The sequence below is a fragment of the Mytilus trossulus genome, unplaced genomic scaffold (genome assembly GCF_036588685.1).
Source record: "Mytilus trossulus isolate FHL-02 unplaced genomic scaffold, PNRI_Mtr1.1.1.hap1 h1tg000429l__unscaffolded, whole genome shotgun sequence".
NCBI classification, from domain to species: Eukaryota; Metazoa; Mollusca; class Bivalvia; order Mytilida; family Mytilidae; genus Mytilus; species Mytilus trossulus.
In genome coordinates this window covers 438,231-463,772 of record NW_026963357.1, presented here as the reverse complement: position 1 = coordinate 463,772, position 25,542 = coordinate 438,231, and the positions used below count along the sequence as shown (strand labels likewise).

Genomic DNA, 25,542 nt, shown 5'->3' with positions numbered 1-25,542 from the left:
TGAATGTATATTGGTTAATTATCTCCCCCTGTCAGAGTTTTAATTCTACATTCGCCTCTCTTTAAAAACAAATTTCAGCAGTAAATGATCCTATATAGTTCACATACAATGTACACTTACCTATACTAGCAACTCAACTGGGCAAGGATTAAATGGACTGGACAGGGATCAACTTGACTGGACAGGGATCAACTTGACTGGACAGGGATCAAATAAATACTGATAATAGATGTATAAAATGAGAATATAAATGTTTCTATTTCAGGTTGAAATAATAATCACATGTTATACAGATGTTTGTCTATTGTTTGATACCATTTTGACCTCTTTCATTGATTGGTTGCTGTCTCATTGATATAGACCTCTAAACCTTTACTCATACAGGATGCATTCTTTGTTTTAAGTGTCTTATTTACTATATAAAAACACAGGTCTTGTGATATTTTGAATGTGAACTATATCTGTTAATTATCTACCCCCGTTACAATTAAAATTCCACATTCACTCTTTTGAAATAAATTTCAGTAGTAAATGATCCTACATAGTTCACATATATACAATGTACACTTACCTATAATAACAACTCAACTTTTCTCGTTTGAATTGTTTTGCATTGTCTTATCGGGGCCTTTTATAGCTGACTATGCAGTATGGGCTTTGCTCATTGTTGAGGCTGTACGGTGACCTATAGTTGTTAATGTTTGTGTCATTTTGGGGTTTTTTTTGTGGATAGTTGTCTCATTGGCAATCATACCACATCTTCTTTTTTATATGGACAAGCATTAAATTGACTGGACAATGATCACAAGGACTGGACAATGATCACAACGACTTGACAATTCTCAAATAAATATATTGATTTTAGACATTATAGATGTTCAAACTGAAAATATAAATGCAATAAACACAACACTTTATAGAGACATGTTAAAAACCATGTTGACCTCTTTGTTGATTGGTTGTTGTCTCATTGACATAGACCTCCCATTCTTACAAGCATAAAACACAAATTTGATTTCTTAGTTTACATCTCTTTCTGTAATGCTTGCAATGTTTAGTTTCAACTCCCAAATGCAATTAATTTTGTAATTGTGTCATTTTTTTTTTGTATCCCATCACAAAAGTTGCTGAATGCAAAATGTTAACCTTGTTCTAAAAGAATTAACAATTTTCACAATTAACATTTCAATATATTTCTGAGTTTCATTTGATTAAATAAATCATAAAACGTTCCTATACAATTTGATTTGTGTGTCTTGTTTACTTTAAAATATTGGTCTTGGGTATTTTGATGTTGATTATCTCCCTTTCAACATGTTAAAGAGTTTGAATATTTTACATTTGAAACAAATTTCAGTAGTATCAAAATGATTCTATATTGTTCACATATGATGTACTTACCTATAACAACAGTCTTACTGGACAGGGATTAAATCCACTGGACAAGGATCAACTTGACTGGACAAGGATCAAATCGACTGGACAAGGATCAACTTGACTGGACAAGGATCAAATCGACTGGACAAGGATCAACTTGACTAGACAGGGATCAAATAAATACTGATAATAGATATATAAAATTAGAATATAAATGCTTCTATTTCAGGTTGAAATAATAATTTTATGTTATAAAGATGCTTGTCTATTGTTTGATACAAATTTGACCTCTTTCATTGATTGGTTGATCGATGTCTCATTAATTAGGCCAACTAAATTCAATTAGTAGATTTAATCTTGTTTATTGTATAAAAACACAGGTGTTGTGATATTTTAAATGTATAATGGTTAATTATCTCCCCCTGTCAGAGTTTTAATTCTACATTTGCCTCTCTTTAAAAACAAATTTCAGCAGTAAATGATCCTATATACATGTAGTTCACATACAATGTACACTTACCTATACTAACTGGGCAAGGATTAAATGGACTGGACAATGATCACATTGACTGGACAATGATCACAGGGACTGGAAAAATATCAAATAAATACTGATAATAAACATTAAAGATTTTCAAATTGAAATCTATATAAATGAAAAAACAACACTTGTCTATTTTTAATTAAAATGTTGACCTCTTTTGTTGATTAGTTGCTGCCTCATTGACATAGACATTCCATCTTACATTTATAGAGAATAAAGTTGATTTTTTACATGTTCTAAGTTAACAACTCTATTTGTAATGTTTGCAATGTTTTGTTAGTCTCAGCTCCCAAATGCAATTAATTTTGTAATTGTGTCATTTTATCTTTTGTATCCCATCACAAAAGTTACTGAGTGAAAAATATTAATCCTGTTCTTAAAGAATTAATAAAAGCACTGGTCTAATGTTATTTTGAATGAGTCCAATAGCTCTGGATTACCTCATTTTAAAAGTAAAACTGAGTCATAAAACTTTACTTTATTTTTTATCAAAGTTTGTAAAAGAATAATTTAAATAACATGTGATGCCATTTTACCTTACATTTTCATTAAATAATAGAATTAACACCTTTATTAATAATTAGTCAATGGTTACTGATCATTGCTATTATATCACATGCAATGCAATCAGCTGATTATTCTGTAAAAATCAATACGTGTGACGAGTGAATTTATGAAAATTAACCAGAAGGGCGAAGTCGAACCAACCGTTTTATATATATTTCCAGCGCCTAATTCTTTCGCCAATCATGATTTTTAATCGCCATAATTAATTTTTTTCGCAAAATGCAAAAATGGCGAACGCCAGTCGAAACCCTGCATAGATCAATGGTACAGACAGGGTTGAGACCAGTTGAGACTAAATTTTAAGGTCAAGACTAGTTAGGTACTGTCAAGATAATGCCGAGCTTGTCAAGAAAAATATGTGGCTGTGCTCAACATTACTGGTTGAGCAAAAAATATGGTCTTTTCAGACTCTGACATTTTGTAATTCATCACATTTAAAGCTCTACTATGAGTTTACAGCTACAGTGTATGAATATTTCAACAGCATTGGTTTGAAATAGTTTATTGCTTTATGCTCGACACAAAACCCAATTATAGCTAATAGATTTATCATTAAAAATGTTTTGCATGGTCAAAGGCTTAAATGGTTTTTATATATGCCACTTAGATCACTTTTCTCTGATCTGTAGTAACTTAAATCATTAATGGCTGATTTCATTTTAACTAAATACTGTTTATATAAAGGTTCATACTACCCTGAATTAACTGCACAATTTACCTGAATCACTTTCCTCCTTTCTATATAACAGATTTATGTAGGCCACATGTATATATCTAACAGGACACAATTTACCTGAATCACTTTCCTCCTTTTTATATAACAGATCTATGTAGGCCACATGTATATATCTAACAGGACACAATTTACCTGAATCACTTTCCTCCTTTCTATAAAACAGATCTATGTAGGCCACATGTATATATCTAACAGAACACAATTTACCTGAATCACTTTCCTCCTTTCTATATAACAGATCTATGTAGGCCACATGTATATATCTAACAGGACACAATTTACCTGAATCACTTTCCTCCTTTCTATATAACAGATCTATGTAGGCCACATGTATTTATCTAACAGAACACAATTTACCAGTTAGGGGACTTACTTAAACAAGTGATTTTCTAAATCACTGATTCAAGTAACATTATTTCCATAAAGGTTGGACGTTAGAGTTGTCTTTCTTTAATAATCACCTGTTTAAGTAGTACAAATAAATCACTAGAAGACGTGATTTTATTTTAATGTAGCTTTAAATATAGAATACTAATGATCAATGGACTAATTATGTTCCTAAACTTATCAGAACCAACATCTGTGTTGTCTAGGATGACCAGGTCATTTCAGGTGATGACCTTGTACTGAATCTAGGATAATGACATAAAAATCACTTGTTTACGTATCAGACCTCAATTTCCTTCCCAAAAATCACTTCTTTAAGTATCATACTGTTAATAACCCACACTAATTTCAACACCCCGGAACAGTGAAATTTTTATCGGGAACAGTGGAATTTTATTACATAATCTGAAAGACGAAACCTTGAACTTCTCAGGAAAAATACTCCCACTGCTGTGAAAAATCTTTTATGAAAGTATCAGCTCATTATGTAAAGCCATTATTATAGCATTTTTTCAACATAAATGGAATTTTTAGCTATATGATAGCATCAAAGGCATGAACCTTGCTACTTAAAAGAAGCAAAAAGTTCATATTTTTTTAATTTTACTAATTAAAAGATATTATCTAAACCTATGTGTTTAAAATTTTGAAAAAACTACAAAATCCAAATTTGTGTTAAAACCTCAAATTTGCTACTCAAATAAGTCATTTAAAAATCACTTATTTCAGTAAGTCCCCTGACTGTTTACCTGAATCACTTTCCTTCTTTCTATATAACAGATCTATGTAGGCCATATGTATATATCTAACAGGACACAATTTACCTGAATCACTTTCCTCCTTTCTATATAACAGATCTATGTAGGCCACATGTATATATCTAACAGGACACAATTTACCTGAATCACTTTCCTTCTTTCTATAAAACAGATCTATGTAGGCCACATGTATATATCTAACAGGACACAATTTACCTGAATCACTTTCCTCCTTCCTATATAACAGATCTATGTAGGCCACATGTATATATCTAACAGGACATTATTGTTTTTATGTTTCTGTTCTCTTATCTTCAGCGTTCACTACTTTTTAGACCTAAAAAAAGAGTATATAAATAACATTTTGTTTGTGCTGAAAAATAACAAATCTAGTCCCAGTTTCAATTCTAAAATAAAATAGTTCCCCCTTTATACATGTTATAAACACATTAGACATGCATGTGTCTGTCTCAAGTCAAGAAGATTAACGCAAGTTGCGGGGCCATGCAAATGAGACTTGCTTTTGTAACGGTTTATTTCTTCCTCTGTGATATTTTATCCTAGGGATAATTTGTCACAGTTATTTTTTTCCAGACATGGTATTTCACAGGAAGATTTTATCCAGATGAGTGACATTCTATCTGTCTTATGCGGATAGAGTTTACCAGTATATATTTACCGTTTCATATTTCACAGAACCTTGTGAAATAGAGTCCCATTTTCTTCTATGTAAGGTACTCGCAATTAATATATACCTGATCATAATTATAAATGTTTCACCAACCAAGGTAGAATGTATTTGCATAATTTATCAATTTATCAATCAAAGGGAGGTAATTATGAGTCATTTATATTTTACAGATATTATATTCCGTAATCTATTTCAAAAATATTTCTACCTTTATTTTTTTTATTTATACTGAGATCTGAAAACAACTCACTTTTACCTGTCATTTTGCCTGTATTTCACTTAACTTATTTTATATACATGTATTAAATTGATCATTATATTATTTCACAATTAATTACTTCTGGTTTGTTTCATATGTTTCATATTTGTTTTTTAAAGAATGATATTCACTTTAATATTTCAAGATATTATTTTCAATTACATGTATAATCTGTGAAATTATTTCCCATTATAATACATTTATTTGTTTTTTATTTACTAATCTAGCTTATATTCACAAACGCTATTATTATTAGTACATAGTAATTTGCAAAGATTTTTTTTTTTAACTATTCAATATTTTAACTTCCCAGATATAATTTCATGGTAATGGATAATTTATATCACAGTGAAAATTTTTCCTCCTGATCAAAAATAACAACAACTTCTGTAACATTTTTTCCCCCAGATGATATTTCATCCGGATATAATTTTGCTTTCCACTAATGGTTATATACATGTATATGCATACCAATTAACATTTGTCTACTACTTATGGTTCCGCTTGAACTGACCAAATCACAAACTAATACATGTAAACTAAGCAAAAGTTTTAACGTCAATAGACCATTACTGAGGGGGCAGGGCCAAATAATCTCCATGGAATCTGAGTCTTGTAGTCATAAGTCATGTAAGTTAGTGCATCGGACTACTGACACAAAGGTTCCTGGTTTAATAGATTCCCATTCTGGGATGAAAATTTAAGGGACTGATTTTCGGCTCTCCCTTGACACCATTTGCGAGTATGGTCTTGAGGAAACGATGATAGTCCGTCGGAAGGGAACGATAAATGGCTGGCCCGTGTTAAGAGAGAGCCATATCTCTTGCACGTTAAAGACACCCATGTAGATTTCGAAAAAGAGTAGGCTAATGCCGCTACAAGGCAGCTCTCGCACCCGCAAAGTGGAAAGGATTAATATAAGTTCCAAAACTTGTTTCCCAATCCACTATAAATAAATATGTTTAAACTTAGTCATGTAAGTATTGTGTATAAGTTTCATAACATTTGGTTGAGGCAAACTTAAGTTAGAGAACGGAAACAAAAAATTCAGCAATTTTTCCTTTGTAAAGGGGCATAACTCTAGAACAGTAAAAGTGAAACCATAAAAAATCAACTTTGATCTGTATTTTGTGGTAATAAGCATTGTGTATAAGTTTCATAACATTTGGTTGAGGCAATCTTAAGTTAGACATGTTAGAGAACGGAATCAAAACAAGAGGCTCTCAAGAGCCTGAATCGCTCACCTTAATTCTTTTGGTTAAAACTCTCATCAATGATTATTTTGGCTTTTCAATTTATTTAAATGTTTTTTGGATCATCCTATTTTCTTCAAAAGCCAAAAAAAATAATCATTTTCTCCTATGTTCTATTTTAGCCATAGTAGCTATTTTTCTTGACATACAAGGAAATAAAATATAAAATTTATACTAAATACTCTGAAACTCATTTAGCCTAAGTTTGGCTGAAATTGATACAGCAGTTTCAAAGGAGAAGATTTTTTAAAGTAAGTCAACATGATGAACAAATTGCGAAAAAAAGTCCTTAAAGGGCAATAACTCCTTAAGGGGTCAATTGACAATTTTGGTCAAATTGACTTAATTGAAGATCTTACTTTGCTGAACATCATTGCTGTTTACAGTTTATTTCTATCTATAATTATATTCAAGATAATTAACAAAAACAGCAAAATTTCCTTAAAATTATCAATTCAGGGGCAGCAACCCAACAACAGGTTGTCTGATTCATCTGAAAATTTCAGGGCAGATACATTGTAGATCTTGACCTGATAAACAATTTAACTCCAAGTCAGATTTGCTTTAAATGCTTTGGTTTTTGAGTTATAAGCCAAAAACTGCATTTGACCCCTATGTTCTATTTTTAGCAATGGCGACCACGTTTGTTGATAGATCATAACTTCGGATACAATTTACAAACTAGATACCCTAAGGAACATTCAGTTAAAGTTTGGAAGTATTTAGCCCAGTAGTTTCAGAGGAGAAGAATTTTGTAAAAGATTTTTAAGATTTACGAAAAATGGTTAAAAATTTACTATAAAGGGCAATAACTCCTAAAGGGGTCAACTGACCATTTCCGTCATTTGACTTATTTGTAAATCTTACTTTGCTGAACATTATTGCTGTTTACAGTTTATCTCTATCTATAATAATATTCAAGATAATAACCAAAAACAGCAAAATTTCCTTAAAATTATCAATTCAGGGGCAGCAACCCAACAACAGGTTGTCTGATTCATCTGAAAATTTCAGGGCAGATAGATCTTGACCTGATAAACAATATAGCCCCAGGTCAGATTTGCTCTAAATGCTTTGGTTTTTGAGTTATAAGCCAAAAACTGCATTTGACCCCTATGTTCTATTTTTAGCAATGGCGACCATGTTTGTTGATAGATCAAAACTTCGGATACAATTTACAAACTAGATACCCTAAGGAACATTCAGTTAAAGTTTGAAAGTATTTTGCCCAGTAGTTTCAGAGGAGAAGATTTTTGTAAAAGATTACTAAGATTTACCAAAAATGGTTAAAAATTGACTATAAAGGGCAATAACTCCTAAAGGGGTCAACTGACCATTTCCGTCATGTTGACTTATTTGTAAATCTTACTTACCTGACACATTATTCCTGTTTACAGTTTATCTCTATCTATAATAATATTCAAGATAATAACCAAAAACAGCAAAATTTCCTTAAAATTACCAATTCAGGGGCAGCAACCCAACAACAGGTTGTCTGATTCATCTGAAAACTTCAGGGCTGATAGATCTTGACCTGATTAACAATATTACCCCATGTCAGATTTGCTCTAAATGCTTTGGTTTTTGAGTTATAAGCCAAAAACTGCATTTGACCCCTATGTTCTATTTTTAGCAATGGCGACCATGTTTGTTGATAGATCAAAACTTCGGATACAATTTATAAATTAGATACCCTAAGGAACATTCAGTTAAAGTTTGAAAGTATTTGGCCCAGTAGTTTCAGAGGAGAAGATTCTTGAAATAGTTTACGACGACAGACGACGGACAACAGACGACGGACGCCAAGTGATGGCATAAGCTCACTTGTCCCTTCGGAACAGGTGAGCTAAAAAACAGCTTTTGTAAAGGGGCATAACTCTAGAACGGTTAAAGTGAGACCACCAAAATTAAACTAGATCTGTATGTTGTGGTAATAGGCATTTTTTATAAGTTTCATAAAATTTGGTAGACATGGTAGAGGCAAACTTAAGTTATAGAGAATGGAAACCAACTTTGTGATGTACATAAAATTGAGAAAGGAAATAGGGAATGTGTCAAAGCGACAACAACCCAACCATAGAGCAGACAACAGCCGAAGGCCATCAATGGCTCTTCAATGTAGGGAGCATTCCCGCACCCGTAGGTGTCCTTCAATTGGCCCCTAAAAAATATGTATACTAGTATACAGTGATAATGGACATCATACTAAACTCCGAATTATACATTGTACACAAGAAACTAAAATTAAAATTCATACAAGAATGTACATACGTATGGACGGACAAGGGTAGAGCGTAATGCCCCCTCTGCTACGGTGGGGGGCATAAAAACGGAGAGGGAGAAATACAGAGAATATGAAAAAATGAAAACAAGAATTTGATTGATTGATTGATTGTTGGTTGCCTAATGTCCAGTGGCAAATATTTCATGCATATTCAGGACAAATGAGAATTTGAAAAGTCATGCTTAAGGGCATCAAATACAGTTTCAAGTGAGTTAACACCTGGTGCGCGTTAAGGGTTCGAATTCCCGCAAAACGTCACTTTTGGCGGGACGTAATGCGTGTAATTTTCCGTGATAAGAATCGTAATGTGGAATTTCGATGCTCCAATTTCTGTTTCTCCCGCATGTTAACTTGTACACCATTACTATTAGTGCATTTGATTCTAACAGAATAACAGTTTAATACTATCATAAGAAATAAAATACATTATTGTTTCCATGAGATCTTCCAAAAAATGTCATATAGTAAGCAACCTCAAGACGACTGACCCTTTTGGTGTTACAAATATCATGTATTTTTATTATCATTCATCATCAATGATTTTGTCCGGATCCGATTTTCTGACATTTTATTACAGCACAAGAAACCAATGATATTTTAAAACTAATACCGAAAATGTAGGTACACGAAGAGGTAAATTTCCTTTCTGAACAATCTATTCAATTAATTGATGTTTAATAAATAATGGTATGCCGCTAATATAAACAATCATGATACAACTTTTATAAAAGAACAAAGTTCCTTTTTCCTCCACTTTGCACATATTCTATCTAACAATGTCTAACAAAAGGCAATAGCCAACAATATGTTTATACCCCCGTAAAAACTTTGACTGGACGAATTATGGTATACAAATGCCCACGTCCGTCTGTCTGTCGTAAATATGGTACAGGATATTATCCAAATTTCATTAAACTGTACATGGTTATTTTTTCAGATATGATGGTCAAACGATCTGTATAATTTTTGGTGAACTTTTTGAGTTACATGACTTTGTAACAAAAGCATTTTTTTTTTAGAGTTCTTGCTGTATCTCAAAAACGATTTATGACTATTGCTTAAAACTTTACACACTTCTTAGTTATATTAATCAGAAGATCTGTATACACTTTTAAAGAATGATTCAGAATTTCATTTTAGAGTTATTGGGTTTATAAGGCCAAAATAAATTAATAGTGTGTTTCCGGTTTCCCGACCCTACCTCCGTTTCTGACGCCGACCCTAAACATTTTATTGACAAAAATAAAAAAATTCTGAAAAATCCGGATTTTTCTGTCTGTCCGGATCCGACTTTTTGTTTAGAAAACTATAGATCTTCAAAACGTTTGATAGCAATGACCCATATAAATAAGTCAAGCGTTTCAAAAACCAAGATTTCAAATAAACAAGCATGGCTGCAGCTATTTTTTAGCTGTCAAATATGCAAAATGTGATCACATGTTTGCAAAATATAATGACATCAATTCTGGATTATAACAAAATGATGATTTTTTTTTAAGAATAACATGATGGGCAAAGAAAAGTTTTATGACATACGAAAACATTTGTCATGATTTGACAAGACCATAATTGACCAATATTCTAATATGACGTGCTTGTTTCGCTTTGTAAACAACACTGTGTGAAAATTCTCGATATATCTATACTTAGCGCAGACTCAGAGATATACATAATAATGGATGTTACAATATACCTCCCACGTAAATCCACATGTATTTGAACCTACATTGAAAACGCTTTGCCAAATTTATTGTATTACTAATTTTAATTAAATAAAAAACATTACAGAACTTTTATTCTTATTCAGATGCATAATAAAAAGAATTAATGTATTGCAACTAGTTTTGTTTATTTCCTAAATATAGTAACACTGTATATGTTGTGCAATGTCAATTTCATCATGGAACACTTTCTCTACAATGAGGGGTTCAATAAGGGATCCAAATAAGCTTGATATTTATGTTACGATTTAAAAAAATATCAATATACTAATTTAAGTTGAGGTATAAAAAACAATATTTAGTCAATATCACAAAAATAACCAGATGCTCCGCAGGGCGTAGCTTTATACGACCGCAGAGGTTGAACCCTGAACGGTTGGGGCAAGTATGGACACAACATTCAAGCTGGATTCCGCTCTAAATTTGGATTGTGATTAAATTGTTGACACAGCATAGGTTTCTGACACAGAATGAATGTATTCAAATGAACTTAAAATTTTTGTTTTCTCTTAGAGCAATTCACTATGCTGTTGAATATTAATCCTCTCAAAAAAATGTTTGAAGAAATTTTCTTTTTATTTATGAAATTTCAAATGAGAAAAATTGAACCCAATTTTTTATTCACATCCCCCTTTCCCTTATTCCAAAACTAATTTCAATTAAAATATTCTAATGGAGTTTGCAACAATTACTACTCATTTAAATACATCATAAAATATTAAGATGTAAAAAAACTGCTTGTTATCACTGAATGGTAAAGATTATTTAAATTTATCAGTTGGTAGTAAAAAGTGAATATACATTGTATATTGTATATAACAGAGATTTAAGTTGATTCTGGACAAAGAAAGATAACTCCAATTAAAAAAAAATTCTTGCAGATATTTCTTGCTTACTATACTGGACAAAGAAAGATAACTCTTAATTAAAAAAAAATTTGCTATTTCACAATATTGTGAAATTAGATATTTCTTGCCATTGCACAATACTGTGCAATTGAAAAGACTTGCTATTGCACAATACTTGATATAATAATTTTAGATCCTGATTTGGACCAACTTGAAAACTGGGCCCATAATCAACAAGTATGGACACAACATTCAAGCTGGATTCCGCTCTAAATTTGGATTGTGATTAAATAGTTGACACAGCATAGGTTTCTGACACAGAATGAATGTATTCAAATGAACTTAAAATTTTTGTTTTCTCTTAGAGCAATTCACTATGCTTTTGAATATTAATCCAAATTTCAAATGAGAAAAATTTAACCCAATTTTTTATTCACATCCCCCTTTCCCTTATTCCAAAACTAATTTCAATTAAAATATTCTAATGGAGTTTGCAACAATTACTACTCATTTAAATACATCATAAAATATTAAGATGTAAAAAAACTGCTTGTTATCACTGAATGGTAAAGATTATTTAAATTTATCAGTTGGTAGTAAAAAGTGAATAAACATTGTATATTGTATATAACAAAGATTTAAGTTGATTCTGGACAAAGAAAGATAACTCCAATTACAAAAAAAATTCTTGCAGATATTTCTTGCTTACTATACTGGACAAAGACAGATAACTCTTAATTAAAAAAAAATTTGCTATTTCACAATATTGTGAAATTAGATATTTCTTGCCATTGCACAATACTGTGCAATTGAAAAGACTTGCTATTGCACAATACTTAATACAATAATTTTAGATCCTGATTTGGACAAACTTGAAAACTGGGCCCATATAATCAAAAATCTAAGTACATGTTTCGATTCAGTGTATCAAAGAGGCCCAAGAATTTAATTTTTGTTAAAATCAAACTTAGTTTAATTTTGGACCCTTTGCACTTTAATTTAGACCAATTTTAAAACTGGACCAAAAATTAAGAATCAACATACACAGTTAGATTTGGCATATCAAAGAACCCCAATTATTCAATTTTTGATGAAATCAAACAATGTTTAATTTTGGACCTCGATTTGGGCCAACTTGAAAACTGGGCCAATAATCAAAAATCTAAGTACATTTTTAGATTCAGCATATCAAACAACCCAAAGGTTTCAATTTTTGTTAAAATCAAACTAAGTTTAATTTTGGACCCTTTGAACCTTAATGTAGACCAATTTGAAAACGGGACCAAAAATTAAGAATCTACATACACAGTTAGATTCGGCATATTAAAGAACCCCAATTATTCAATTTTGATGAAATCAAACAAAGTTTAATTTTGGACCCTTTGGGCCCCTTTTTCCTTAACTGTAGGGACCAAAACTCCAAAAATCAATACCAACCTTCCTTTTATAGTCATAAACCTTGTGTTTAAATTTCATAGATTTCTATTTACTTATACTAACGCTATGGTGCGAAAACCAAGAAAAATGCTTATTTGGGTCCCTTTTTGGCCCCTAATTCCTAAACTGTTGGGACCGAAACTCCCAAAATCAATACCAACCTTCCTTTTGTGGTCATAAACATTGTGTTTAAATTTCATTGATTTCTATTTACTTTAACTAAAGTTATTATGCGAAAACCAAGAATAATGCTTATTTGGGCCCTTTTTTGGCCCCTAATTCCTAAACTGTTGAAACCAAAACTCCCAAAATCAATCCCAACCTTTCTTTTGTGGTCATAAACCTTGTGTCAAAATTTCATAGATTTCTATTAACTTAAACTAAAGTTATAGTGCGAAAACCAAGAAAATGCTTATTTGGGCCCTTTTTTTGCCCCTAATTCCTAAAATGTTGGGACCAAAACTCCCAAAATCAATACCAGCCTTCCTTTTATGGTCATAAACCTTGTGTTAAAATTTCATATATTTCTATTCACTTTTACTAAAGTTAGAGTGCGAAAACTAAAAGTATTCGGACGACGACGACGACGACGACGACGACGACGACGACGACGACGCCAACGTGATAGCAATATACGACGAAATTTTTTCAAAATTTGCGGTCGTATAAAAACTGTTTTGTAACCAACGAAGTTCGTATAATATTGTATTAAAATGGAATTCTGAGGTTTTCTATTCTATTGCCTTTGATTCAGCGAGTCAACATGGCAGCTCCTTCTTTACGAAATGTCAATTTTGGATTTGACGGTAGTTTACGAGAAAACATGTAAATTAAAAATCGGAAATATTGGGTTTGAGAATTAAACATATTTTTTCTAGCGGTTATTAACGAAATAATTAATGCAAGTTAAAGATGTATGAGAATATTTGAGCTTTATCTAACAAGGAGTAAAAAAAACACCCTCACACACATCATACCAACCCTCGCTTCAGTATTTAAATTAACTTATTTGTCCTATTAGAATCGAAATAATTCATGGAAGCCATAGATTTGTTGTAAATTTACACATGGCCTGGGCCGTGATATTCGTTAATTTTATCCCTCGCTAACGCTCAGGATAAAATTCGAATATCACGGCCCAGGCCATGTGTAAATTTCCAACAAATCTATGGCTTCCATGAATTATTTCTTAAATTTTAAGAGTAAAATGAGATCAATTTACTGCTAAAATCAATCCAGCTTTTGTTGTAAAATATGCTCTTACCAATGTTGTAAAAAATTGCTCTCGGAAATGATATGCTTTTGGGGATTTGACAGTTGGTGTTAATGATGACAAGAGGCAGACAATGTGCAACAAGAAATATAGAAAGCTCTCCCCAGTAGGCAGACATGGTGTATGATTCATGTTCATTTATAAATGAATCTGCCCCTGCACCATGTCTACTTTTATTCTTTTAAATTTTCTCTGGCTGGTCCCAGAACAGTTTATACCAGCATAACCAGAGACAGAAAATAAATCTACAATTTTTTCCATATATCAAATATAAACTAATAAAGACAAAAGACACTTTTCTCAAAACCTGAAATTTCAATATTGTCAGAACCCCACTCCTAAAGATTAAATTCTGTCAAACATCAAAAGACATCTGTTTATTAAATAAAGAGGGTGCAAGAGTATTGCCTCTCAAAAAATCATAGGCTGCTGCTTGGCATCGATTTACTACTAAGGGGGAGGGTAGGACACAAAAAAAGTGGGGTAGGAATCTGTTCCCACACGCATACCCTTAACTTAAATTTATGTTTAGCTTCTGCAGATACAAAAACATTAAATTGAGAGGGAATTTTTGTTATTAATGAAAATATATGTGGTATTAATTAAGTACTATTATAAATATCAAAGAAGCATGCAGGCACATCAAATGATTTCATTTGAATCTTTTTCTGCTATCATCGACAGAAAAAAAAAAGTTTTCATAAAATAAAATGTTTTACCTACCTACCCTACCTAATTTTTTTCAGGGTGAAATAGGAAACACACTATTTATTTATTTTGGCCTAACAAAAAGAAGGGGTTTTCACATGTCCTGCCGTATCTCAGAAACTATTTATAATTATTACATAAAACTTCACATACTTTTTAGTTAAATTAGGCCTATAATAAAATATTGTTTGTTTCCCCAATCCCAACCGATCCTTCAAAAACGGTGCTAAGTACTCATCAAATTTTATTGTCAAAACTAAGTCAAATATTATTTTATTAATTTTCCATTTTCAGGCTTGCCGGATCGTCTGATATTGTTCAAGCTTTTTGGAAAAAATAAAACTATTTCCCTACCTACTTACCCACACCTGGCTTGGCAGGGTCGGGATAAGGGAAACAAACAAGATATTAATTTAGGCCTTATTCTTAAGATCTGTATACTTTTTCCTGATGATTCTTTAATTCATTTTTGAGTTCTTGAATTTTGATTGGGCTTCAATTTGGGGATCATATAAAACATGTGGTGATACATAAACTTCCTATTGAGCAAGAATAATAAAAGAGTCAGGATATACTCAGCATGAATTCCCCCATGTTATTTTAAAAACTTGTATTAATTTTTTTTTCATAACACGATGGACGTATCATGCGCTCGTATTTTATAGAAAGTTAGCAAGAATTGTACACTTGAAAATGAAATAAACCAGAAGGACCAGAAAGACAGACAGAGGAATGGACGTGCGATATTTCATGTACTCGCTGTGGTGAAAAAAATATCTAGTTTTTTACCAATAAAATTACGCTATGAGAGAAGGACTTTGATCTCAACTAATCGTAATATATCCAGTCCTCTCGCTATTAATTCAATCGTTTTTGCCAAATCAAAAATTTCAAAATTATAGTTTCTCTGTCTGGACAAAAGCATCCTTTAGCAAATTGAAGATTCTCCTTCATAAGATTTTCTTAAATGTTTTCTGACCACATAAAACAGAAGATGTGGTATAATTGCCAATGAGACAACTCTCAACAAGAGACAAACATGACACAGAAATTAACAACTATAGGTCACTGTACGGTCTTCAACAATGAACATAGCCCATACCGCATAGTCAGCTATAAAAGGTCACCAAATGACAATGTAAAACGATTCAAACGAGAAAAGGAACGGCCTTATTTATGTGCTGCAATTTATGTAAAAGAAAAGAAGTTCCTTTTGCAGGATAAAGCTGAGTTCACACGTTATTTGAATTCGATTCACATTAACTAACGTTTGAATTAGTTTAATAACATTCGAAAAAAATTTACGTCCTTATGCAAATTCTAATTCGAATTACAATGTGCGTCAAATTTGATTTACTGTCCAAATGCCGTTAACCTTTTATTCGTATCAACAAAACCGGATTTCTCAGTGATTAAAACTTGGTGATTTATTTTTTTCCTTAATGTCACTTATCACAGCTTCAAATTGAACCCGATCTAAATAATTTACGACGTAGAACATCTGCTCCAAAAAATTTATAACATTGCCTTTTTTTTTTTAAATTGCACAAATCCCCAATTTTTAGCCTCAATTTTCTCGAAAACAAGCACTGCATGTGACCTATGTTTTATTTTGTGTTTTATTTCATAACTCGCCAAGGTCTACAATATATTTCAAAATTATAAAAATGACATTATATCGAGAAACTCACAGTATCGGATGCCCTTAACATATTTCCCTTGCCCTTGGCTCTCCAGTAAACATGGTAAAGAAACTTCTGAAATAAATTTAATTTTTGCACAATTTATGGGAGACTTAATCATTTATTATAAATACATGTATTAATTAGTCATTTCTTCGCTCGTCTCAAAACTTATAAAATATCATGGATCTATCTATACCATGTATACTGGCTATCATTAAAAAAACATTGCAAAATTGCCCTTCAGATGTGTTTTGGTTGGTTTGCTGTTGGGTTTCTGTCTTATTGAAGTTAACCATATACATATACATCCTTTTATTCATACACATAAACTAATATCACAAACATACTTTTTTTTGTGATACAGTTAAAAATTACATGTAAGTCAAATTAAGAATCATACAAGCTTACAATAAATTACCTCAATATCTATTGGGAAATTCAGGGCAAGTAGCTTTTTTCTTGACAAGTAAAATTTAGTTTTACTTGCCTAGGGACAAGTTCTCACAACAAATATTTCCACAACCCTGTTTATTTCTGTCAATCATACATGTATTTGTTTTTCATAAATTGCTTTGTTATAATTCAGGCCGTTTGTTTTCTCCCTTGAATTTATTGTTCCCCATTTTTCATGTCGGGGCTTTTATAAGCCAGCTATACGGTATGGATTTTTCTCATTGTTGAATCCTTACCATTGCCTAAAGCCCTATGTTTGCTGACATCCCTTTCATATGAGTTGTCTCATTGGCATTCAAACTACATCTTATTTTCATATTATGACATTATCCTTTCATAAAAAAACTCAACACTCCCTATTATGATATTGCATTACTCAATCAGTTACAATGTAGTCTACGTTTAAATCTCCAGTTAAAGGAGCAACCATTTAACTTCAAGGGGGGGGGGGGGGGGGGGGGGGGGGGGGGGGGGGCAGGTGCATGTTTCTTGATAATTTATTTACCCTCAATTTGTGTTCTTCTTGTTTCTCGGTGCTACAGTCAAACAGTTTAAGTTAAGTGGAGACAACTCGTATCCAAAAGTTTAATTATTGATATGAAAACTTCTATGCGATCACAATTTTTAGAAAAATAAACAAAACTAGTTTATTTCTGTTCATAACCATAGTAAATAGGTCGTTATATACTGTACTGGTAACGATATTTTTTTATAAATTCATATTTTTTCACATGTCGACTGTCGTTCTAGAAGAACCAACTTTTTTACGATTGAAGTCTGTTTTATTTTCACTTACTTTTCTGTGTTCTCACAATATCTTGGTATATCTTAGAGTATATTTTAACAAAGTAGTCTGTTTTTCCATTTCTTTCACAGGAAACAGACTTTTGACAGGGGGCGCGAAATCTGGTGCGCATATTGTACAACTCGTTTCAGGACTTATTTCTCCGGAAAATCTCATGATAAATATATCCGACGAGGTTGGCTTTAATTTGCCCTCGCAGTGGCGGATCTAGGTTGACGTAGAGGGTGTACGCTCCCCCCTTTGAACGAAAAATAAAGAGTTCTCATGTTACTCACGATTTATGTGTTTTTTACAATAAAGTTGTAAAAAAAAAATCGGCTCGCATATAAATTCCGTTTTTGGGAATACCCCCCCCCCCCCCCCCCCCTCATCCCCTCAGTTTCAAAAATCCTGGATCCGCCCCTGAGTCCAGTATACTAACTGCTTCATAGTATTTAATATTGAACAGCTGATCTTTAAAAAAAAAAGCCCCAATAAAATGCATCATGGACAGGAGGCGGCTGAGAAGTTGGATGAGCCGGTACTTCTTTTCTATATATTTAATTTTTCTTACTTTTTGTCCAAGTTTTGCTTTTCTTTATACCTTAGCACCTCAATATTCTCTATTCTTTATTTTTTGTGTCCATTTTTCTCTATTCTTTATATTTTGCCCATTATTCTCTATTCTGTTAACCCCACCCACGTGACTCTCCTATAGATGGGCGTGTTTTTTTGTTTCTTCGGTAGTGATCCAGAAGAGGTCAATATCTGTTTGTATTTCTTTGCATTGGAAATATCTTCTGTCTCTCTTCTTCCTTTTCCTTTTACATATATAGTTTAGACGACACATACATAACAAACATGATGCGTTTATAGTCTAAATAGCATTAATAAATTTATGAATGCAGATATAATAGAATGTGAGCTGTGTGATAAACGTTTTCATGGTATGGCAGCCTTAGTAGAACATCCCTGTAGGGACGATAGGCTGTATGAATATGATAACTACACGGACTAGTACAGTAAGAAGATGACTACTAGTATTTGATATTCTGGGGAGAGGAGGGACAGGATGATTTTTTACTGATTTATTATTCCGATTTCAATTGATCTGTCGCTTAGCTTCCCATTTTTGTCAGCTCTTACCAGACCATCATATTCATATTCAAAATCATCGGACTTAGATTCAGATGCTCCATACTAAGAATCACACAAAAAAAGACACCAGTCAACCATGACTACATCTTTCATGGTCACATTCTTCAAACTGAAACAGCTTCAAAATATTTGTGCATAACCATCCAATCAGATCTCAAATGAAATAAACATGTAGATAATAGAACAGCAAATGCAAATCGACAACTAAATTTTCTAAAACGTAACCTAAAAGAATCATCCAAACAAATAAAAGAAAGGGCATACATGTCGTTAGTTAGACCAAAGCTTGAGTACAGCTCGAACACCTACAGTACAGTGGCCTACATTACAATTGAGACGAATACAGACAAGACTAAGTCTAGTGGTTTTCTATAAAATTACACACCAACATTTAGTAATCTACCCTAAAGATCTTCTCATTAAATCAGACAACAGAACAAGACATAAGCATGGCAATCACTATATAAACAAATTCAAACCAGTAAAGATTCTTACAAATTCTCATTTTATGCGCATACAATAGTACAATGGAACTTACTTCCAACCTCAGCAATCCAATGTGCAACAGTTGACGGCTTCAAAGAGCAGATTTCTATATCTGCTCTTTCGCAAATATTCTGGATAACATGTACATAGTTTTACCAAGAAATATACATACTCATTATAGGATAACATTTTTTTTTAATTAAATCACTGTTATATATTTTATTGTATTTTCTGTTCACCAATGTAACGTATTATTACTGGAAAGTTTATTTCTTTTAAATTGTAAATAAGCCACGCATGCAACAGCAAGTGCTAGTCAAAGTTGTGACTGAGTGCGGAAATACGAAGATAGATAGATTTATCACGAGTTTAAATTGATTGATGGTTGATTATTTTTAAAGTCCAGTGACAAATATTTCATGAGAGTTATTGAAAACACAAGTTCAAAAGTCAGGTAGATAATATAGAAAAAGGGAGGTCTGGTATGGTTACAATCAATCAGAGTTCAAATGAAGTGGATTTAAGCAATTAAAGGCACCAGTTCGGCCTTCAACAATGACAAAAATTCTTACCGTATAGTCGGCTATGAACGCACAATCCTTCCATAAACTGGGACAGCGGCGTAATAGTACAACATAAGAACAAATGTTAAAAATCAAGCAGATGCAATAGGATAAACTCAAAAGACCGGTACGAGAAAAAAAAAGATTAACTTTAAGACTATAGACACAAAACACTGACAAAAATTTCAAGGCCCCCCCCCCAAAAAAAAAAAACAAAAAAAAAACAAACACCAACAACATAAATACAAAAAAAACAAAAAACAAAACAAAACAAATAAATCTTGTTCTCTCAGACTAAAGTATCAATCAGTACAGAACCAACGAATTTAGTCATTACAGTCTGAGAAACGCCATGACCTTGTGAACCTTAAAGACAGACTAGTTGTCTCTGACGGAGAGTTGTCTCTGATGGAGAGTTGTCTCTGATGGAGAGTTATCTCTGATTGACATTTGTCCCTGTGGATAGTTGTCTCTGATGTAGAGTTGTCTCTTCTGGAGCGTTATTACTGATTGAGATTTGTCTCTGTGTAGAGTTGTCTCTGTCGGAGAGTTTTCTGATAGAGAGTTGTCTCTGGTGGAGATTTTTCTGATAGAGAGTTGTCTCTGGTGGAGAGTTGTCTCTGATGGAGAGTTGTCTCTACTGATGGGGAGGTGTCTGTAATAGAGAGTTGTCTGTGATGGAGAGTTGTCTCTACTGATGGGGAGGTGTCTGTAATAGAGAGTTGTCTCTGATGGAGATTTGTCTCTACTGATGGGGAGGTGTCTGTAATAGAGAGGTGTCTCTGATGGAGAGTTGTCTCTGGTGGAGAGTTGTCTCTGATGGAGAGTTGTCTCTGATGGAGAGTTTTCTGATTGAGAGTTGTCTCTACTGATGGGGAGGTGTCTGTAATAGAGAGTTGTCTCTGGTGGAGAGTTGTTTGTGATGGAGATTTGTCTCTGATGAAGAGTTATCTCTGATTGAAAGTTGTCTCTGATGGACAGTAGTTTCTGATGGAAGTTGTCTCTGATGGAGAGTTGTCTCCGATTGAGAGTTGTCACTGATGGAAAGTTGTCTCTGTTGGAGAGTTCTCTTAAAGAGAGTTGTCTCTGGTGGAGAGTTGTCTCTAATGGAGAGTTGTATGTAATAGAGAGTTGTATGTGATGGGGAGTTATCTCTTATGGAGTGTTTTTTCAATGGAGAGTTGTATGTAATAAAGAGTTGTATGTGATAGAGAGTTGTACCTGATGGGGAGTTATCTCTGATGGAGAGTTGTTTAAATGGAGAGTTGTATGTGATAGAGAGTTGTATCTGATGGGGAGTTATCTCTGATGGAGAGATGTGTCTGATACAGGGTTGTCTCTGATGGAGAGTTGTATTGGATGGAGAAATATCGCTGATGGAAAATTGTCTCTAATGGAAAGTTGTATCTGTGGAGAGTTGTCTCTGATTGAGAGTTGTCTCTGTGGAGAGTTGTCTCTGGATGATAGTTGTCTCTTATGAAGAGTTTGTCTGATGGAGAGTTGTCTCTATGGAGAGTTGTCTCTGGTTGAGAGTTGTCTCTGATGGAGAGTTGTCTCTGATGGAGAGATGGAGAGTTGTCACTGATGTAGAGTTGTCTCTGGTGAGGAGTTGTCTTTGTGGAATGTTGTCTCTGATGGAGAATTGTCTCTAATGGAGAGTTGTCACTGAAGGAGAGTTGTCTCTGATAAGGGTTTGTCTCTCATGGAGCGTTGTCTCTGCTGTAGAGTTTTCTTAGATGGAGAGTTGTTACTGATGGAGAGTTGTCTCTGATTGATAATTGTCTTTGATAGAGAGTTGTCTCTGATGGAGAGTTGTCACTGATGGAGAGTTGTCTCTGATTGATAATTGTCTTTGATAGAGAGTTGTCTCTGATGGAGAGTTGTCACTGATGGAGAGTTGTCTCTGATTGATAATTGTCTTTGATAGAGAGTTGTCTCTGATGGAGAGTTGTCACTGATGGAGAGTTGTCTATGATTGAGAGTTGTCTCTGATTGAGAGTTGTCTCTGATGGGAGAGATATCTCTTAGGCAATGACGTACATTTTTGTATCGAGAAACGGTCTGCATCATTAATAAGAATATTTAGCTTTAAAAAACGCCCCTAGCGGAATACGGGATTAATAATTAACGTTCGACGTTAGTTACGCAAGTTATCTCCCTTACTCCAAGAAAGGACACACGAAAGAGAAAATACTTCGTGCGGTCTGTCATAAATCCAACAAGCACGCCCGTGCTGTCTTAAAACCTAATCATGAGAAATTATCTGAATTACTCCTTTTAGAAATCAAAGCATTCGATTGTTTCGTGCAGCCTGACTTTAATACTAGTTGATTTTTGTTTTTGTTTCAGACGCATGGCACATGAAAGACATTTCGTGTAAAAACTTATATCAACAGATTGTAAAAACGCCTCACAACAGAATTATAAATAAATAAACATGTGACGATTCTACTTCTATTATTAATTATTTAATTATTAAAATTAATCCTGAATTGACCCAACAATATCGTTTTAAAAGTCGTAGTTTTGAACAAAAACACACAGTACTCAAAATACAGTTTTAGGTTACCGAACAATTAATGAATGACAAAAATATACTCATAGTAAACTAAAAAGTGAACACTCTAAACAGTTATCTTAGAATAAGTAAAAACTATGTCATTCAAGTTTTCAACTTTTTATACATGTGCAGAAAATAAACAGGTGTCTTCTATTCCGTCCGAAATTTATTGAAAAACTGAATCTAAATTTAGAACCAGATTGAAATTGAAAGTACAAATACACATGATTCATGTATGATAAAAATATAACACGTACGTCATTTCTTCTTTTTCAAATTCCAATTTCGAACAGATAGCAAAATTAGTTTTCTTTTATTGTGCCTGTGTGCATCATTTCAAATTAGAGAGAAAAATGAAGTCTACTACAAGGAATGCATATAAACGACCTCAATGATTATCCAGGAAGATCTCGCACTCAGTCAGCTCTATGCTTTCACTTAGTTCGTGATAAAAGATCATGATACAAGAATTGAAAAGCCCGTGGTGTACTAGCAGGGGCGGATCCAGCCATTAAAAAAAGGGGGCCCAAACCCATGGCAAAGGGGTGGTTCCAACTATATGTCCCCATTCAAATGCATTGATCGGCCCAAAAAGGGGGGTCCAACTCCCGTAAGGATCTGCCAATTACTTGTCCAATAATGTAAGAATCTGGAGTTTCATATCATTTACATTCAACATTTTTTTTATAGGATATTACTTTTCTGATTATAAACATTGACCCCCCCCCCCCCCCCCCCCCAAAAAAAAATGTATCCGATAAAAATCGTTGAATATAAATCATTTCAAACTCCAAAGATTTGTATTATTTGACTAATAGTTTACTGGTTGTTATTCACTTTGGTTCAAGTCTTTTACCTCACAACATGGTATTTGTTTTTCGTAACTATTTTTTTCATGAATAAGGCTGTTGATTTTCTCGTTGGAAATTATTTGCATTTTTCATCTCGGGTTTTTTGTGGCCTACACATTATGTTTTTGTCCCTTTAATTGTTGAAAAGAGTTTGGTTGTTAATAGTTATTACTTACATCGACTTTATTTAACCAATGGCGGGTAGTTGACTAATTGGATGTCATTCCACATCTCCTTATTGTTTTGTATGAAATAAATAGGAAAGCCGTGCATTTGCATTATGCAGAGGCTATATTCGTACGGCACTTTGCTAGGTAAACCCGTGTAGCAATACAGTATGAATAATCTCCGTGCATTACACTGAGTACATTCTTGTAACATTTTATTAGGTAAATTTTTAAAGCATCGAACATGATAATTCTCATAAGGTCGCATTCTTATATAATTAATTCTACACCAGTTAATTTAAAGCGTTACTCTAGATTCATCGCTATTTAAAGCATTCTCCTACACACATTTTATTTCATAACACTGCATGGGTATGTTACGGTCGTTATTGCACTGACTAGGTACGTCGATCTCAAAAGAATCACATAAGGTGTAAGGTTTTCATTTTGAATATACATGTATGAAATATCTGCGACTGGTAGTTATACCAAATACTCCGATCTTTTCTAAATTTTTTTAAAATGTATATATAAGCGAGTCCTGCTTTTTAACCTCATTGCGGTCTAAAAAATTCTGAAGATAAAATGAAATGAAGCGCTTTTCTGGATTAACCTAGATAAGGAACACTAAAGGCAGAACATTTTTAAAGCCACGGATGTATAAGAACTAGAATAGTTGAAGAACCATAGTATGCATTATGCTTATTGTTTAAATCCGTGTTACCCCAAGGGTGACTGGGGAAACGAAATATGGTCCGACCGGCAGTAAAACATTTGCCGAAGAGGAGCGTCCGTTTGGCTGTGCAGGATTTATGAAGCTCGCAGTCACGTCCGGTCAGAATGGGAACGCTAAATCCGATGCCTCATGTAAAGAGAGTGCCACACTCTATGCCCGTTAAAAACCATTGCAACAACTATAATATAAGGGTTGAATGTGTGGGCTGTTGCACGCGGCAGAATTTCTGTCCCTATCCAATATACATGTACTCTAATTTTCTAGTGGCACTCCAAATTTCCCAGACCATCATTCCGGATGGCCTCTGTTATGAACATTTGTATTTATTATTAACTTGTTCTCGTCCTGAACATGCATGACATATTTGTCACTGGACGTTAAACAACCAACAATCAATTTAAATCCTTAAATGTGGATTTTTAACAAATAATGCATGGAACAAACAAATATTTTCTTATGTTACTGAAACTTCATTCAGCAAACATTACATTATTCTTTGTCATTTAGTAAAACAAAATGGAAAGTGATCGAGATTGGAAATTTTGTAAAATAAAATGTTTTGGCAGAGGTGCGTCTTTAGCATGTGTGTAAACATGACTAATGAAATAGGTTTATGATGTAGACTATATTGTGTGCAAATCCTCAGATTAACAACATGCAGAAATGACGAACATGAAAATATGCAGAAAATAGGTCTAATTGTTCAAACATACAGAAGTAAGATTGAAAACGAGGTGTATACCCGATCTTAGTATTAGTGCCGATCAATTCATTCTGACAACACTGTGTTAACCGGGACAAATTCAAACTCGATATGTGATTCATAAAAGAATTAAACAATCCATGCCAGCATTGAAAAAGGTTCGGAAATATAGAAAAGATGAAATAAGAGTATACGGCAAATTTCTTTCATTTGCAGTAAATTAATTTACAAACTTGCATTTTCTTTTGCGACAGAAATATTCTTTAAAATTAGTCAGTTTATTTCCTTATCAAATTATAGCGTAAGATCATTTGTATTACATAGGAAGATGGGTAATACACACGAACGCCATTGCTACGGCATTGTACGGTATAATAAAGTTTCGACGTAGAAGTTGTGGCGACGTTACTGCAGACAATGACGTCGCCAGATAATTTCAATGTTCCAGCCAAAAACTAAACTTCAACAGAGAGTAGTGTAAAAACTAATACGGTTGCTAAGGACTTTCTTTGCACCGATGGATTCGTCTTTCATTTTTAAATTGTATATCAAT

The 25,542-nt window shown here is 33.2% G+C and overlaps 1 protein-coding gene and 1 long non-coding RNA gene across 2 annotated transcripts in view; both read right to left on the bottom strand.

Moving 5' to 3' along the window:
* Window positions 1–1,531, bottom strand: part of LOC134702295 (uncharacterized) — a 63,393-nt gene extending 61,862 nt beyond the window's left edge. The window contains exons 1-2 of the mRNA XM_063563278.1: window positions 1,402–1,531; window positions 121–219 (exon numbers count right to left, since the gene is read on the bottom strand). The gene's annotated coding sequence lies outside the window, so the exon portion shown is untranslated. The remainder of the gene's footprint in view (window positions 1–120; window positions 220–1,401) is intronic.
* Window positions 1,532–1,897: 366 nt separating this feature from the next.
* The window catches only part of LOC134702302 (uncharacterized), a 29,098-nt gene continuing 5,453 nt past the window's right edge, over window positions 1,898–25,542 (bottom strand). Inside the window, exons 2-3 of the long non-coding RNA XR_010104384.1 lie at window positions 4,586–4,706; window positions 1,898–1,966 (exon numbers count right to left, since the gene is read on the bottom strand). This is a non-coding gene — a long non-coding RNA (uncharacterized LOC134702302). The remainder of the gene's footprint in view (window positions 1,967–4,585; window positions 4,707–25,542) is intronic.